The sequence below is a fragment of the Zootermopsis nevadensis genome, unplaced genomic scaffold (genome assembly GCF_977971745.1).
Source record: "Zootermopsis nevadensis isolate Lab colony 2312 unplaced genomic scaffold, Znev_1.0 Znev_ptg000016l, whole genome shotgun sequence".
Classification (NCBI taxonomy): Eukaryota; Metazoa; Arthropoda; class Insecta; order Blattodea; family Termopsidae; genus Zootermopsis; species Zootermopsis nevadensis.
This window is the reverse complement of record NW_028259148.1, coordinates 8,797,320-8,816,830: the sequence shown is the minus strand read 5'-3', so window position 1 is coordinate 8,816,830 and position 19,511 is coordinate 8,797,320. Positions and strand designations below refer to the sequence as shown.

General features: G+C 37.5%; 1 protein-coding gene across 3 annotated transcripts in view; it reads left to right on the top strand.

The window, feature by feature from the left end:
* unc-5 (netrin receptor unc-5) overlaps positions 1-19,511 on the top strand; it is a 530,640-nt gene that overhangs the window by 77,532 nt on the left and 433,597 nt on the right. The window contains exon 1 of one of the 3 annotated variants that reach the window (XM_087349612.1): positions 3,019-3,035. The exons of the other annotated variants lie outside the window; for them this stretch is intronic. The gene's annotated coding sequence lies outside the window, so the exon portion shown is untranslated. Of the gene's footprint in view, positions 1-3,018; positions 3,036-19,511 lie in introns of those variants that run through there. 3 annotated transcript variants of the gene reach the window in all.

Here is a 19,511-nt window from a genome sequence, read left to right as displayed (position 1 = left end):
AATCCCAATAAAAAGAAACATAAATTATTCCCTTTGGAGACAAACTAATCTCGACTAAGATTGTCATCCGAGATGGAAAGAAATTGTAGCATCTTGAATGAAGACGAGCTAAAAGTTCTCATAATTCAACTGCACGTTCCAAGTGTCAGGTTGCATAACTCTGCCGCTAGATGGTGTGAGTGAGGGGGCATGTGGTCTCTCTGTAACTCTAACCCAAATAAGAAGGTTGGGGGGGGGGGGGGCACTCCGGTGGGGAATTCATTGGATCAAATTGGCTCTGTTATAGTTACATAATGCTAGATTAAATTCCAAAGTGTCATTTCTGCCAACACTGAGCTTCACACGTTATTTATGTGCACACAGCAGAGTCTTTGTTCAGAAGCTGATAGTCGCTTATGGAATAAAAACATTATTCAACTTTTTTGTGGTCCGAAGTTTGTTACTGCGTTCATAATAGCACGCCACTGGACCTTTGGGTTAAGACCACCTCACACCATGTATATTTATGCTGTGTCTCCCAAGTGATCTACTTTCCAGTTTTCAGTTCTCGTAATTAGAGTTAAGAGAAATATTTCGTGAAGACGATATAATTTCTTCTTCTGTTAAGTTTTCAAAGCTAAGATTTCATTATTGTTCAAAAGGACAAACTAACTAACTCCATGGTAACAGAACCCTCAAGTTCAACACCGACAACCTCAAAGCCCGCTACCAGTTTTATCCATTTGCCATCCTCACAGCCCACCTCCCTAATATCCGTCATGATGTTATCCACCCATCTCCTTCTTTTTATGCTCAGTGGTCGTTTTCCAGAAGGATTCCCTACCAAAATCATACATGCATACCTTGTCTCCCCTCCTATGCGTGCTACATGTCCGGCCCATCGGAGCCTCCCTGGTTTCACTATCCTCACTAGGTGACCCGTACAATTTACGCAGTTCCTAGATTTTCTATAGGGCAAACAGTTTTATTAAATCGTTGTCACCAGAGATTATAGGACAATATCATTGGATCTTGAATGACGCCAAGGAAATCAATAACTTTTGTTCTACGCTTCTATGGGCTATTTGGTGAACATTTTATGAGACATAGCTTGCTTAAAATTTCATCCCCTTCGTAAAGTTACATAGACGTTTAGCTGACTTTGTGTAGCGTCGTAACATTTAATTAAAATCTGTTCATCATCAGATTAGTCTGTGCTGGGTCACATGTAAATATAACCTCCTATACATATGACCCGTAAAGAAAGTCTTTTGTTTTTTTGACTTCAGTGTGCTGATACACCTCATATTTGTTATTTACGCTATGAAATGGGAGCCTGTCCTCTAGCAAATCACACACATTTCAGGACAGAGCCATCTGTCTTATCTAACAGAATCTAATAGATGTTCCATTGTTCTGATTGTTTCATAGTGTCGCCACATTGCTTATCATTTTATTGGTATTATTCTTACTGATGCGTGGTAAAGGCGCGACAGCGTACAGGTGATTCTCGTCCCAGTTCTAATCTTCTGAAGATGACAGACAGCCTGACTGTGCAGATGACAGACAACTGCAGCCAGAAATAATAGACAAGTTATCAGCACTTGATCAACATCTGTCCGTCATCTGTACTTCCCTCCAGCTGCAAGTACTAACTGGGACAAAATGGAATATGTTAACAGGGGTTTGGCACAGAACGAAAAGATGCCCCACAGTTGATAACAAGTAGGCATAAAGGCTAGAAAATTCATCTATCGCATGTATCTTAAAGAAAAATTATACACTTGACTTGTCATCCAGTTGTCGCCATGTTAAAGTTATGGGATTGAATCTCATTTTGTTATACTGCAAAGATATCCTTACTGGAAACATACAAGGGTTATTTGTAATTTGTGAATTATGAATGTTGCTATCTGAAATATAAAACTACCAAATTCTACGCGTTATTTATATAAGCTTATTAATTGACCGCAAGAAATGCAAGAACTTCATCAACATAAGATTTGTTCTTTAACTCTTACATACAGTCCGCGACTGTAATCTTGAGACTTGCGGGGTGAGGAAGTGGGGTGAAGGAGGAAAGGTAGCGTCTGCCTTTAAAGCTACGGACTTACTGCATTCCTTGCAAGTCTCAAGATTACAGTCGTACACTATACATGCCTTCTTATTATCAAAACAAAGCCGCGAATAGCAATCTAATGTATATACTTCCCACAATTCTCACGTAACCCATTTTGACACATGTTCTGTATGTCAGAAAATAAATTATATTGAATTCATAAAACAAAAAAGTGTTCGAATTGTGCACAGCTTTCAGCGTCCTTTCCCCCTATGTTTGATGCAACCCGGTGAACATTTCTTGTGTCATGTAAAGAGAAAGAGTTCAACAGACGAAATACTGTCGACTTATCTGGCGCAGGATAATCAGGAAATGTGTCCTTATACTCGTTCTTAGAAGTAAGAACGAGATGCTAGGTAGTGGTCGACAATGAACACTCGTTGCACCTGTGAAAAAGACATCCTTGCACTTCGACTGTTGAAAGACAACTGACGGTCTGGCGCGAGCAGGTTACGACATGATGCGACCTGCGTGGGTTCTTGTATAGTCACAGCGGTATTGTGTGTTTATTAATCCAGTTGAATTCTATTGAATTACAGCCGTCAATAAATACAGGGTTATTCATAATTCCCTTACGCATTACAAAAAATCGCTAGTCTTCAATGGTGTAATGGATGGTAACATAGGACATGCCGATAGAAAGAGAAACTCTCCAAGTTTATTTTACATACCTCATAAATGTTCAATAACCATTCGCTGCTTCATTGGTCACCCCGATCACCTGACCTGACGCCATATGATTTCTTTTTATTGGGGTACAGTAAGGACCAGATCTTTGTACCGCCTCTGCCACCGGATCTGCCTGAACTGCGAAGACGAATCATCGCTGCCATCTCACAAATCGATCGTGACATGCTGCAGCGGGTGTGGGCGGAAATCAATTATCGGCTTGACGTCTGCCGCGTCACAAAGGGCGGACACATAGAGCATGTATGAGGTATGTAAAATAAACTTGGAGAGTTTCGTTTTCTATCGGCATGCCCTATGTTACCATCCATTACACCATTGAAGACTAGCGATCTTTTGAAAAGTGTCAGGGATTTATGAATAACCCTGTACTTTAATATAGCTTGCGTGACTTTTTGATCAGCCTTTACAGGGGATTGTGAAATAATTTATTTCTTTATTTTAGTATAGTTTTATAAAATCCCTAACGAAGAAATGCCTGTTTTAAGTAGTTTTTAATATGAATTAGCAGTGAATGACGCATAACTAACTAACTAGATGGCTTACCGAACCCGAAGGTTCATCACCGAATTAACCAAATCCCTCCACCGGACCCTGTCCTGGGCCAACAAAATCCAGTCTCCTTCAACTCCTATCTCCCATAGATCCCACCTGAGATTATCCTCCCATCTACGTCTAGGTCTCTCCAGCGGTCTCTTCCCTTCAGGTTTCCCAACCAGTACCCGGTGCACACCTCTTGTCCCATCCATGCGCGCTACATGCCCCGCCCATCTCATTCTTCTCGTCTTAATCACCCTGACAATATTGGGGAGGAGTACAGATTTTTAAGCTCATTATTATGCAGTTTTCTCCATGTCCCATCGTCTTCTCTCCTAGGCCGAAATATCCTCCTCAACACCCTGTTCTCAAATACCTGCAATCTGTGTTCCTCCCTCTGAGTGAGAGTCCATGTTTCGCACCCATACAAAATAACAGTCAATATTTTAATCTTTAGGTTCTTAGAAATCGGACGGGAAGACAAAATATTTTGAACTGAGAAGTAGCAAGCATTTCCAGAATTTAATCTCCTCCTAACTTCCTCATGACGCATTGTTTTGTAAATAATACCGATCCTATTTTGCACCACTAGGACAGGTTCTGAACGTGTGTAGTGTATCTCTTGTAGCTTCTGTTACAGCGACATGCTGCAGTGACTGGCGCTGATGAGTAATGTATCCTTGTTCTCTGTCCGGGTCTCCCCTTAAGCGTTTGCATCACCACGCTTCATCTGTTCCTTCTTCCAATTCTGTCTGTTATTAGCATACAATCAGCAGGCCCCCACTAACCAGCAGCAAACTTCATGTTAGCCCAATTATTACCATGTCACGTTGAAAGTTGCCAGGAGCAGAGAGCTCTCAGCTACCACGCTGATTCCCTTCACCTAATTTTCTCGCCAGAACCCCGACTTTCTCACCGTTAGCATTATCTGCTTTAACACTGGTTCCTCCCACAATTACATGACGCATTTAGAACAAAAAGACGCAGAGAATAGAACAGTGTGAGCTAAATAACATTGATTTTTAAGTTTAAAGTTTAAATGCGTCATGTTTGTGTTTTATAATTAAAATATATAATATAATTCAGGTCTATACACAAACTTTATTTTGTCATACTTTTTTAGTACATTTGGCTTTATGTCGTATTTATATTTAATGACGCACCGACTGGTATTAACAGTAACACTATACATGTGTATTGAAATGGTAACTGCTTAGATATATAGATAAAACGATCTATAAATGGATAAACTAATGGATGAACAGACTGAGGGACATTATTTACTACAACTGTTTTCAGTAGAAATTACAAATTTACAAAAAGGTTACGTATAGCCATGAATATTCATTAAAGGCAAGTATGAGAGATATTTAATTGAACGACCTGGCTCAACTAAACTGTGCACAGTGTTATTAAAGCTAGACACAGAACAGTTATAACGTCCAGATGCAAGATTACATAAAAAATAAAACAAAATAGGAACATGGAAAAACAAATTCTTCAGCGATGATTCTACCAAAGTAACTCATGTAAATAAACGTTTTATAACATAGGATAAGGTAGTAAATAGACGAATTATATAAAAATATCCTTAAAGGACAAACAGAATAGATACACATTATACACAAAACAGAGACCACAATATAGGATGATCACTCACAAGTTTTGACATAACAGATGATAGAACAGCCCACGTAGAGGATACATCCAAAATCACAAAATATTTACCGCAAACCGTCTTAGAAAACAAGTACTCACTTATTGTAACAGCGCAAGAAATTAATAATAACAGGCTAAACATAATCGTAACAAGAGACACGTAAAACCATCGATTATAAGAGATGTTAGATTTTAACGACAGTGAAGACATGAAGTGTAGGATCTGAGGTTTTCACGGCGATGAGTTTGAAGATGTCTGGCTTCTGGGTTGTTGCACCTGTAGTCTGGTAGAAGTTTGCCGACGTTTCAGAGGTCCTTACTGCCACCATTGATGGAAGACCTCAAATCATACTAAACATTATGTTTGCTTATGCGTGGGAAATTGCTGTGCACGTGTCTACATGCAATAAAGAGTATTTTGGGGGGGGGGGGGGTTGCAATGTCCATTTTCGATGACCAACCTTCAACTTTTCAGTGCGATACAATATGTAGTAATTACAACAGTAAGTTCATTAGTAGTTGAAAGGCCATTCCACACTGCGTCTCTCATCCATGTCCATTACAGGACGAAACGAAGCCCAACCAAACATTGACATAAAATGGCGTAACGGACTACACACATACGTTTTCAGAACTGTTAATATATTGCGTTGACTTCAAATTTTACAATACGGAGTGATTATAAACAATACATAAATCAGCCGGACTTTGCTTTTATATTATTTTGAATGTAACCTACGTTTTTTTTTACTCTTTTAGGCAGGATTTACGCCGAAGCAGTAGACAACAAATGATAAGCGATACGCGATATCATATATTCTGCATATTCACACTAAACCAATCAGATTACTAATTTGTGAATATGTTGGTGAATATAATGATAATATCAAACCACGTGTTTTATAATTTGCAAATTTTGTTGTTTGAAAAATCTGAAGTTGCTATTTGCGAGACCTAGATATAATTTCAAAAATATTATGTGGAAGTCTGTGCTGGATTCAAATGGGAGATGTTATGAACGCAATAATGAGCATTTAGGTTCCATAATTGCTGAAATATTTTTGAATAACTGAGCGACTATTACCTTAACGAATTAAAGGACATAGTTCCTTCTCATCTTCTTCGTCTTCTTCTTCTTCTTCTTGTGGTTGTACGACCCAGTGTGGGTCTTGGTCGCTTACAGAGGTTTCTTAGTCTTTGAAGTGTGCATCTGTGATTAGTGAGTGACCAGCCCACTGCCTCTGCACAATTTCTACTCATTCTCGATTTTGTCTGCTAGAGCCATCTAGTAGAGAATCAGGAGAGAGACGCCGTAAATCTACGACATGGAATCGCCGGCTTTACTTCCCCTCTGAAGGAAGTTGTTCTACAGATTTGTATCACCCTTAAAAATCCATCGACATCGGCCGAGTTCGAACCCGCGAACCTTGGGTCCACTGGCGACACACTGTTCCTTCCACAGATACAAAATGCGTAGTTATTAATTGTTAAACTAGGTTTTACATTTATTTCCCACTGGGCTTTAAGGGGTTACAAGTTTTTTCGGGAACTCTGATCATTCGACACTTTCAACGTCCACCGTCGATCGACCAAGAGTAAAGTTGGGCCAGAATGAAGCACGTGGTTGTAGACATGCATTATATGGAGTTTTCTGTGCAACTATTGACAGTGCATGATTTTGTCCTAGTTGTTTACTTGAAAGAATGGTTGTTTGAAGAAAGTAAACCGTAGTATGTATATGAACGATATAGTTTGGCAGTATAACACTGGGTCGTATCTACTGAGTACACACAGATACACACACGCCACTGGCAAATGCGACAGAAAACATTCGTTATTTGTACAGCAGGAGGAGACTAAACAGCAGTGGATTCCTGTCCTAGATCCAGGCGAAATTATTGGAAGCGTAGCTAAATGGAATAGCAGTATTATTCAACGCTCGTAGTGACCTATGACGTCAGGAAAAAATCCTACTGACTTTATATTTTCTCAAGGCTAAAGTATATATTTTTTATTTAATGACAGTCTACAGACAACAAATATGCAAATCCCTTTAACAGGTGTTTTAACACATCTCATTTAACTTGATGCAGAGCTTTAGATATGCAACTAAATTGGTCTGCTTGCAAGAATCCACCAGGTTTATGATTTATCTGAGCATGGACAATTACATTTTTAAATAACCTTGTTTTAAGTTTAAAGTTTTATTTTATTTTAAGTATGGATGGAACAGATACAGAATCGTAGCCGATAAAACGTTAGCTAATGTGGCACAAATAGCAATAATCATGCCGAATGCAAGTAAAAAGTGCAGGATGCATATATATATATATATATATATATATATATATATATATATATATATATATATATGCTTCTGAAGCAACGGATATTTTAAATTCAAGACGGTGCGATGTGGTGTTATTCGTGAAATTATGTGTTATATTGTTTAAATTTACTTCTGCTTATAACAGTACACCGATTTTACTCACATCCGGCCCCAAATCAAACGCGGGGCGAAGTGATATTCTGTTCAGCGTCTGTTTAAGAACTGTACCACTGAAGATGGTTGTCTTCTGGGTTGTTGCGCCGTGTAGTGTAGTAGAAGTTTACCGACGATGAGGGCTATTATGCCCTGATGATGAAGGCTATAAGGAACTCTGAAACGTCGATAAACGTTTACCAGACTCATCTCCGTGAGAACCTCAAATCTTAATTTTACCACTATTTTGTTTTAAAGCCGTCTCTAATTGACGTTTTTCGTACAAAACTAAGTTTGCACTTAACATGATAATTAAGTCTAGTATTTATTATACACGGCATGGCGGGAATGGTTAATACTTGTACATCGTATTCGGGAGGTCCCGTGTTCAAATCTGTGCCCAGAGACCCATTATTCCTGACAGGTTTTATGTGGTGAGATTTCACGTTCTCACAGCGGCAGGAAAATGATTATCCTCTGGGATGTTGCGCTGCGTAGTCTGGTGGAAATTGACCGAAGTTTCGAAAGAGAATGCTGCTCATCAGGCTTTCATACTTGTCGTCTTGAGAAAGTGAAATTTTACATTTGTGTTACATGCCCATTTAATCAACAGAGTTTTAAGGCACTAGAAACAAACACGTGATAATGTTCATAGAATTATTTTTTTATAACATTTTATATTTAGGTAATTTATATTGATAGTGGTGTTTAGCAGAGACAGAGGCTGTCAGAGTGTAGTTGTAGGGTCTACAAAAGTGCTTCACTGCTTCCTATAACGTAGCCTTTTCGTTTGCGTAAACATGGAAACTAATGAGGAATTTTTATCCAACTTTGTTTAATTTGTAAGAGTAAATAACTCAGTGCATTAGGTAGCAGTTTTGGTCAAGGGGTTTAGAAATAAATGAAGTGAATATCAATGTTAAAAGATTAGACACTTCATTTTATGATTATTGTTTGCATTTCAGTAAATAATTTTTGATTAAATTTTATTTGACAGTGTTGTTATACTGTAAACAAATAATTCCAAATTTGGTCATTCAGCATTTGCTGTCAACCTTAAGACCTAAATAAATTTTAAAAGTATCCCATTACTGTTTAAGAACTCTGAACATTTAATTTAAGCTTTCTAAAACCTTATGGTTCCACATTTTAATTTTATTTATACATTTATAATATGGACTGTTCTTAAGGTGGCTTGTAAAAACAAAAGATTGTGAAGTGTGTCGCTTAATAACGTTTGGAAGAATTAGCATAATTCTTCATATACAATTTATTTTAATTTAAGTTTGTACTTTTAATAATTTATTTTACATTCGTGAAGCATTATCGCACGTAATTTATAGCTGTATCTTTCTTCATTAACATAAGGTCTCATAACCCAAGAGAGCATTCCCCAAAATTGAATACGAATCACCTTAGGGACCTAAAATCTTGCATACAATTTACTATCACTATTGTCTATGTATCGATCTTTGGTTAACAATTCCTAGTGATGCCTAGATAGCAGGGCTGCTTTACACTTAATAAATTGGAAATTTATTGCCAGCGGAATTAATTCCAGTGTTTCAAAAGTGTGGCTTCTGAAGAGAAATATTGATATGTGTTGTCTATTCAAGACTTGTTCTACAAACCTATTACATGACGTTATGAATGGAACTGTACTTGACATGGTCTATACACCACGCAGGAACGACCCGTCACAGTCTGTACCGTATTAAGGGTAATCCTTCATTTGAATTTGAATCACCTCCATAGAATCCATAGAATGGTATTCCTATATATAGAAGTGGAAATCTCTGGTCCCTAAGCTCACCCACTGCATCAACCCTCCAGTACAGCAGATATTACTTGGGTACAGTAATATGAAAACGCTGGGTACGTTGACCCGAGAGAAATTTAAAATACGTACAGGATTTGTGGTAGATACGAAATTCAAATAGCATTTTTGTCACAACGCTTAAAGCCACCAATCAGGAGAGCGCAGATGGTTGGATAATATTAAAATGGTTGCTGCAATAGAGTTCGAGGATATGGATTTTATTTAAATGACGCAGGATGGACTGTTGTTAGCACGGTAATGAAAATTTTGATTCTATAAAAGACGGAAATTATCTTGTTTCATTAAGAAACTACTGCGACCTCAGAAATCGGTGTTCCATGAAGTTAGGTAGGAAATAAAATAAGATTAAGTAGTAGAATAAATACCGGGTGGCTCAAAATTAATTTTTAAAAGAATGATTAAAATTAACTGTATTTCGGATTTAAATGAAACGCATATAAGTTGTCTGGAACGTGCCTAAGCGTACAAAAATATTTATGCATTTTGGTTAGCTCTTTATAGATAAAAAATGCTTAATTGTGAACGTTAAACACAAGTGTTTTATTTATAATTTCGCCACATTTATCACCAAAATTTAAGGCAAAAACGTATCTCGTAGTAACACCTTCTTATCAGATACTTTGAGAGATCCGGGTATCACAAATGTTAAAATACCTAATTCTAACCATTTTTGAAAGAACGTCACATATTTTGTTCTACTCTGTACAGTGAATTCTTGGCGACCTCTGCTGAACCCATAGGTAAGTTTGATCTTCTTCCTCCAAAGCGCAGTCTTTACTCTGCCATCTCTCGAAGACTCTTGTAAACAGACTCTGGAGCTGCGAGACCTACATGGGTTAACACTAGTAAGCTGCACCTCTTATAATGGACTTCGTTGTGCATAACTTTGTTCCACTGTGCACACACTCTATCCGATCCCTTCTTTGCTTATGCTGTGACTTTAAACTTCGTAAAGCTAAAGCCTGTCTTTACTTGAAAGCCAACATTTGTACCGTCACTAATGTACTTTATTTGCACAGTCCTAAAACTCGTGGTTATTTAACGACACTGTGTAAACTGCAAAGTCAAATTAGACACGGAAATAACCAAGGAGAGAAAATTCGGAGGGGCGCATCGGAAGGAAAAGTGTCATATGGACCCATTCTATGGAACATAGTCCTTCTAGAGAAGCTGATAGTTCATAATATAGACATGAAATTTTAAATCTTTTATGAAAACCAATGTTTCGTTACCTTTTTCACAAAAATCCGCCACTATTCATATCCACACCCACTACCCTGTTTCTGTAAGAACAATTTTAATAACGTTCTCTCATCCACGGAGGTTTCTCAAAATCTCTGTTCCTTCACGTTTCATGTTTAAAATTTTAATGTTTTTTTTTCCCATTTCCAGCTTGTGACACATATCTGTACCATCTTCATAGCATTGGTTTGATCACCCGAATAATATTTGGTCATGAGAACAAGTACAGTGTCTAGCCAGGAACTGGAAAACCGGGGTTTGATCCCCTGTTGGGGCAGAGGATTGTTCTTCTATCTTCAGCATTCAAACTGGCCTTGGAGCCCACCCACCCTCCTATACGTACAATAGTACCGGTGGTAAACCACGGCTGTAACCCTGACCACTCACCCGATCTAGTGTCAGAGTACAGGAACGAGTAGTAGCTAGACAAACTCTCCCCCTAAGCGCCTCTATGGCGCGTATCGGGCCAGCCTTACATTGAAGTTATGAAGCGTCTGATTGCATAATTTCTTCACCTACCAAAAAGACTTATCTCCCTTATCACACATCCGCAACTAATGTAATTCCCTTAAAATTACGTACCAAGTTTCAAATCGACACAAACAAGAGGTAAAGTTATTGAAGATTTCTGTCTTCTGGGTTGTTGCGCTGTGTAGTCCTGATGACGGAGGCAGTATGACCTCTGAAACGTTGGTTAACATCGACCAGACTACACAGCGAAACAACCCAGAAGACAGAAATCTTCATCGCCCTAATGATGGAGGCAGTATGACCTCTGAAACGTTGGTTAACATCGACCAGACTACACAGCGCAACAACCCAGAAGACAGAAATCTTCACTCACCACTGTGAAAACTTCAAATCTTACAGGTAAAATTATTGTTTTATTCAAGCTTTTCCTAAGATATTGTTTTAGTTTGTCGCAAACAATCGAAAAAAATTAGAAAAGTAGATTGGATTCATACGACTCAGGATAGAGTAGAGACTCTCTTGAATGCGGCAACGAAATTTCAGGTTACATAAAGGACGGGGAATATCAAATAGATAATCGACTATAAGCTTTCCAAGAACTCCCTCTCTGATGGAATTCGAACCAAAGATATGCAGCCATAGGCCCCAGTTACCCTGCCAATTACAAACCGTGTTTCCGTGTATGAATATAAAATCAACAAATGAATTGTGATACGTGTTACTGAAAGGCATAAGTTAGAAAATCTTGTATGATGTATCGCCTCGCAAATCATCAACTTTAAATCAGACACTACCATCATCCTCAGAGCCGTCTCTATTACATTGAAAACATGTATTTATCGTTAGCACAAACATTAAATCATAATTCAATCCAACGCACCTGAATGTCACTTCATTAGCTTTCATAAAATCAATCATCACTTTATGAATAGTCTTCGTAATCAGTTCTCAGGAAATACTTCCAAGATTCTACTCAGAATTTATTTGTTAATTCTCCCTTCACCGCATTTATTAACAGACATTCAGATGGTGGAGCTAGGCTCTTATAATCCGCGTTTAAACCTGGTTTGGTAATAATACTATAACGGACGTCAATCATCCCCGTCTATTTAAATAAAATTACGTTTCGGAAGCTAGTCTGAAGACACACCATCCTAAGAAACCTTCATCCACATAGTGTCTATATGTTGACTCAGGTATCATCTTCAGTGTAGATTAAAAGCTGATTAAGCCCTAATTGATAGGCATGAAGTCCTTCACTCATAAAACGACGAAACCAGATGGATTTTTGCAAGCCGTATCCCATTCTTGCAGATGATGCAATGCTTGAAATTGTACGATCGTGATTTAAAATGCTTTGTCGCTCCACGACACTTCCTGTGTCCACAAATTTTGTTACCACATGGCAGCAAACGAGTTCGATGCCAAGTAATTTTTCTGAATAAAACACGTTTGTACCTGCACAGCTTTTCAGCAAGTGGCGCGCGCAATGGCCTAGCAACCAGGTTGACCTTGACTTCAGTGTCACTGAGGACATGGGAAGAGTCGATTACACGGGGGTGGACTTGCTTCTGATTTTATTTTTGTGTTGTAGCACGTAATTGTCTCTCACTCAGAGGGAGGAACACAGATTGCAGGTGTTTGAGGAGGATATTTGGGCCTAGGAGAGAAGACGATGGGACATGGAGAAAACTGCATAATGATGAGCTTAAAAATCTGTACTCCTCCCCCAGTATTGTCAGGGTGATTCAGTCGAGAAGAACGAGATGGGCGGGGTATGTAGCGCGCATGGATGGGACAAGAGGTGTGCACCAGATATTGGTTGAGAAGCCTGAGGGGAAGAGACCGCTGGGAGACCTAGACGTAGATGGGAGGATAATCTCAGGCGGGATCTATCTTAGATAGGAGTTGAAGGAGACTGGATTTTGTTGGCCCAGGACAGGGTCCGGTGGAGGGCTTTGGTTAATTCGGTGATGAACCTTCGCGTTCGGAAAGCCATCTAGTTAGTACGTAATAGTTTTGTTGTCTTTAAAATGGAATATACTCTATTTTTTCAGAGTTTCTTTTAAAAGTCTCTTGAACTTAGATAATTTGTTGAATTGTGCTACATAAATTTTTTGTGATGCCCGTTTGAACAATTCTACTCAATCTTCAGGACACTCGAAAACTCTACTGCTGGAATCACAGTGTGAAATTGAGTTATCGTTCTATAGATGCCTCCACTTGCAACCGAAGACCATACGTTAATTTAGATTCCCATAAATTCATATCCACCCACAAATCTGTAATTGACATTATTTTACAGGCGCGAGTGATTCACTGGTGTAGCGCGCATTGATCTCATCTCTCATGTATGTCACTGAGTGTTGAATGCATAAGAGAAACACCAATTCAACTACAGTACAGTCAGGTTCATATTTATCTTTCTCATTCTAGGTGATGAAATACATAAACATTAAATTTTTACTGGAAACTTTGATGTAATTTGTTATTTGTTTAACAATAATTTATCCTGTTCAAATCCAAATAGTTAAATAATCTTGGATTACCATAATTTTGAAACTATTTTTATAAGTGGTAGAGTGCAAATCTGTTTATGTTTGTACCATTTCATGGAATTTACCTTGAGAGACTCAGGGAAAAAAAATGTCATCAGTTTTCCCGAATATGTATCAGGAGTAGTAATACATTATTCCCGACATTTCTATGGTTATGAAATATGTAGAATTTTAGGTAAATGTCCCATACACATTACGAAAACAACAGCAATTAACAGTTATCAGTCATCAAAGAGTTAAACTGTACTTTTGAATACTAAAAAATCAAGGGCGGTTTAGTTTCGCAACTAATGTACAGCATCTACTAGGCGTTGATACCATGCGCAGTATTACACACGAGATATCAGGTCACCATACGAGCTTATGAAGTGTCCCGTAATTGCATGTCAAAAAGTAGACAGCGTTATTCTGTGTTGATAAATGAATAGAGCTTGAATATGAGCTTGAAGGGCTTATTTATCAGCATCTCATCCTACGAACGTGCGTAATGCGAACAACAAATCAGACGACATCCTATTTTGACAAATTAGAAAGTAGTATTTGATATCAGCGCCAATCAGAAAGTGTGTCGTAATCAATCATAGCAGATTTTGACGCCACGTGTTGTGACGTCTAGTATTTAAAAAGTGACTTTTAAAGCAAATGAAAGGATATTTTAACTTTTTTTGTGGATTCTTTCTGCGGACGAAGCTTGTTTCACCAGGCACGGAATTGTGAACTGTCAGAATTCCTATACATACTCAGAGGAGAATGGAGTATCTCGTTCAGTAATAGTAGCCTTCTCGTTTACCGGACTTCAGTACTTTAAATTTCTATCTGTGGCACACACGAATAAATAAACTTTGTTGTACGAATTTGGACACATGGGAGAATTTATAGATCGTGTATGGCATGCTATATCAAAAATTATAATTACACCAGTAGTACTGCAGTGTTTAAAACGATCTTAAATGTAGCGTGCAGAAGCTTTCGTTTAAAATAATGGTCACCATATACAGCAATCGGTGTAGTTTATTGTGATTACATTACATTTGATAGTATAATGCTTGTTATGGCTGGCTTTCTTTACGACGACTGGTTACGAGCTGTAAAAATATCTCACATCTCGATAAGTAAGCCCTTTAGATCTCATATGGGTTGGTGGTACATTTAGCTGATTGGTCGATTAGTCAGTAAATGTGATTAATAGGTTAGTTAATTGGTGACTTAGTTAAGTGATTCGATTGTACATCTGGTGATTAAATTGTTTCAGTTGTTCAGCGGTTGAAATATAAGTTAGTTTAGCTCAAAAGGTGTAATTTTTTTAAAAAGAAGTGGTAATAGTATAATGTTTTAAAAGTTCAGGAAACAAAATGTTTGAAAAGTCTCCACAATTTATGGATGATTATTATTTTTAATTTTTATAAATGTGATTACACAATTTAGTCATAATCTTTCAGCTTAAGTAAGAGTTTTGCAAAATTACAAGAAGGCTTAACGTAAAATGTAGACCATAAACCAGAAATATTACATCGTTTGTAATTTTTGGACTTATATCATTTTATCCTTTCACTGTCGTATGTCCTTCTTTGAATTTCCCATAAACCCCACTTGTCCGAGACACGTCTTTTGAAACAGTGGCGCCATTGTTTTAAGGTTTTTTTTCCTTTTATGTTTAACATCGGGGTTCTGGCAAACTTTATCTCACTAAGGCACACACTGTTTCGTTTCATGTCGTCTTCCTACTTCCACTTAACCTTCCAGTACAAGTGGAATACCACTATCCACTTGACAACGGACTCTGTTGGTCGTACTGAATGCGTGGCGCAATAAGGAACTTTCATAGACCTTACATCCTGTTAAAATGTCTTATATATGATCTGTTTCGCTGTATATGCACAACGTATGAAAATTGTAATTAAGAACAGTGTTTTTAAGAACTACGTATGGATACTTGAAAAGACTTCTTCAGTCATTGACGTCTGACAGTTCAGTGGCGGTGAAGTAATTTTATCCTGAAGATAATTGTTTATTTAAAACAAAAAAATATGTTCTGGTTGATGCAAATAACTTATTGTTATGATGCTGTAGAATTGCCATTACATCGATGTGAAATCGACTGGTTGGTCCCAGTAACGGCAATCATGTTTGATTCCTCTTTTTAATAGTACGTAGTATTCTGTAGTATTACAATGATGTAAAATTTCTTCTGGGACAGGGGCAGCAATTTTCATGTAGGTTAGGTTAGGTTAGGTCTGTTAGTGCAGTGGTATTCAACCTGGGGTACGCGTACCGCCGGGGGTACGCGAAGACATCTTAGGAGGTACGTGAAATTTAAGAAATATATATTATTTTATGATAAACACTCAATAATCAGCGATGTAATTTATTTAATTTATTTTAGATGTAGATTATATACTATGTATAACTTGAATTATACACCAACAACTTTGGGGGTACAAAGTTGAAGAGAAATTATATCTGGGGGTACGCGACCAAAAAAGGTTGAATACCACTGTGTTAGTGGATGTGCCTTTTCACGTTAATGGGAAAGTTATGGGACTGTTATTAACGAACAGAATTAAGGAATGATTTGAGGTTTTCATGGCGGTAAGTCTTCAGGGTTGTAGCGCCTTATAATCTGGTAGAAGTCACTCATCGCCCTGATGACAGAGGCAGCAAGGCCTCTGAAACGTCTGTAAACTTCTACCAGACTATACGGCGTTACAATCTAAAAGACAGCCATTTTAGAATCAAGGAACAATTTTACAATTTAACAATTATCTTTCTGAGTCCTCTGGTTCGGTGTGAAAAATTTCTCGTCTTTAAGATATTTCGTGACGTAAGTTAGTAAAATGTATTATTCTTAATATAGACGACTTAAGCGATATATAGGTACTATTTATACTATTATATATATTTTGTTCAACTTGAAAATGTATGTATGTATATTCACTTATAATTCGAGTACCGATACACCGATTTGCACCAAACATGGCATGCTTGTTCCTTGAAACCAGAAAGAGATGCTAGAAATGTCTAAACTCCGAAGACTAATGTGTATGAGACCCATTGAAGAGGATGGTTTCTGTATCTCTGTACCATTAACAGTACATGTACAGCTTACCATGGAAAATTCAAACACTAATCACAGAGCAACATGAGAATAGCTGTCATCGTTATGTTTTACATCATAAATAATATTTGTTGTTTATTGAATCTCTGTTTGAAATATAATTCACTTAACTATTTTATATGTTAAATGACAAACTACAGATTCGTACAAAGCCATTAAATAAAACAGTGTGTGTGTTGTCAAACCTGAATGTAAAATACAATCTAGTAATATTATCATACGTAGTAGATACGTTATATAAACTAAAATTTTAAGAAATAAACACTATAAATCAAACTGTCTAGAAAACCGTAATACATTAATATGTTATTAAATTAATGAAACTGCTCTAGTAAATTGATGATTAGCTTAAAACTCGTTGGCAGCAAGATGATATCATTACAATGATAAATGTGAGAGTATTCGCTCAATCGGTTTCTTCCAACACTGATGCCACACTCTGTAAAAGTTCGCTGAGTTGATTGTGTCTGTAAGACGATGGACCCCTAGAGATGTTTGTGTGTATGTGGAGCGTCCCGCTGTGGCGACGTGTGTGTTGTCATAAGACCCGGAGACGCCCCAAGGAGCTCCATTGGGGTCCATCTTGTTTCAGGGTGTCTGATGAATAGTTTCAGTTTTTGAGTCTGGATTTGTTTATGTTTCTCTTGGCTGGTGATCTATATTCTGAAAGTTCTCAGATGCCTCGTTTCTCTTGTGTATTTTTGAGTATTACAGAATGTTGTGTTCGTAACAGGTTTAGAATGTTGTAGCCTTGTCTGTGTTGATATTCTGTATAATGAACTGGTTAACATTATATTCTCGAAAAATTAATGTTATATAGAATATTTATGAGACAGAAATATTATGAAATATGAAAGGGACCGATAAAGGGTTTTGTATCTACACGCTTTGTAGATAAATTATCACTTTCTTTTCCTATCCCGAATACTTGCAATAAATTGAACAATGGAAAAATATATGGAGGTATTAAATGTATTCCTGTGTTCAAACCTTGACACCATTAAGATGAATGAATAAAAAGAGGTATACCTCAATACGTAGTTACATATCTACATGGCCACTGCAACCTGCTACCTTACTACCGAAATAAGACCTTTGGTTTCTGCGGTACATGGTAGCTGAAATAAGCAAATTACATATGGCTTACAAGTGGGCATTTAATGTATTCTCTATGTAGACTGGATAAATATAAATGCCAAGGAATATATACAAAAGTTAACTTAATAATCTTGTTTACTTTACGGATCTCCATGTAGAATTTATTTACATTTTTTCCATCTGAAAATTTATAGCCCTAAATTTTATTACTTGTAGCATCAAAAAAAAAAACTCTTTATATTTGAGGTTTTCGCCTATGAAGATATGGACTGTGGTCTTCTGAATTTTAACGCCGTCTAAATCTCTACTCTGAAGATGGCAATTTTATGTTCCTCCGAGACGTTGGTAACCACTAACAAGACTGCAGTGTTACAAAGAATACTGCAGTCCGCAGAGTATTTTTTGTCTGTTTATTGAACTAAAATGTCCTAGAGTTCAGTCTCCGTACGAATTTTCCAACATTACATTTGGCCTGAGAAAAACATCGGGCGTAATTAGGGTTCAATATGAAACGTTACAGCTTTTGTTGTATTTTTTGAATTGGTGATGAGGTGGCCGTTTGAATACTAGTACTAGTACATCGACTACTAAATAAATTAAAATCTGTCAGTGTAACGGCAATAAATAACGTGAAGACAAGAATATTTCCAGTACCCGAAACATCATGTACATAAAATAGCCATTTTAATATTGGTACACAGTTGGTAATTTGCGTAAAGTCACAGTACGTATGACAGAATTGTGCGAAAGTTAATTAAATTTCTGATCAGGTTACGTATGACAATTATGGGTAATTTAATTTCGCAGTTTCTCCAGTTGAAGCCTGTTCAGTAAAGTTATGAAGTCTGTCTTTGGCATATTTGCAAATGTACTGACACAGTCATTTTGCCCATCAGGTTTTATATCCGTTATTTGTTCCCTTTTGATTTAGTCTACATTTCACGGTTTCCTGTGCACACCGACTCCTATGTTACTTGACAGAAAGTAACGCTCCAGCCATAAAATGAAAAACGATTCAATATTTGCAACTATGTGTATACTTTTGTGGCAGAATTTAAATATTTCGGGAGCACGTTAACAATTATGAATTAGATTTCCGTCTTCTGGGTTGTTGCGCTGTGTAGTCTGGTCGATATTAACCAACGTTTCAGAGGTCATACTGCCTCCGTCATCAGGTCGTTGGTTAATATCGACCAGACTACACAGCGCAACAACCGAGATGACAGAAATCTTCATACTCATCGCCCTGATGACAGAGGCAGTATGACCTCTGAAACGTTGGTTAACATCGACCAGACTACACAGCGCAACAACCCAGATGACGGAAATCTTCATACTCATCGCCCTGATGACGGAGGCAGTATGACCTCTGAAACGTTGGTTAACATCGACCAGACTACATAGCGCAACAACCCAGAAGACGGAAATCTTCATACTCACCGCTGTGAGAACCTCAAGTCTAACAATTATGAATTACTTCTGAAGGAATTAAGAACAGATTAAATTCAATGAATGTTTTTTTTAGCACGAAGTTCAGAATCCTTTGTGTTCTATCTCCTATCTAAAAACGTAATAATTAGAATATACAGAACTTTTAGTTTACCTGTTGTTTTGTATGAGTGTAAAATTTTGTCACCAAAATTCGTGAAGAGCACATTTTGTTTCTTAGGAGAGGGTGTTGATGAGAATGTTTGTTACCAAAGTTGGATGAAATGATAGGAAGC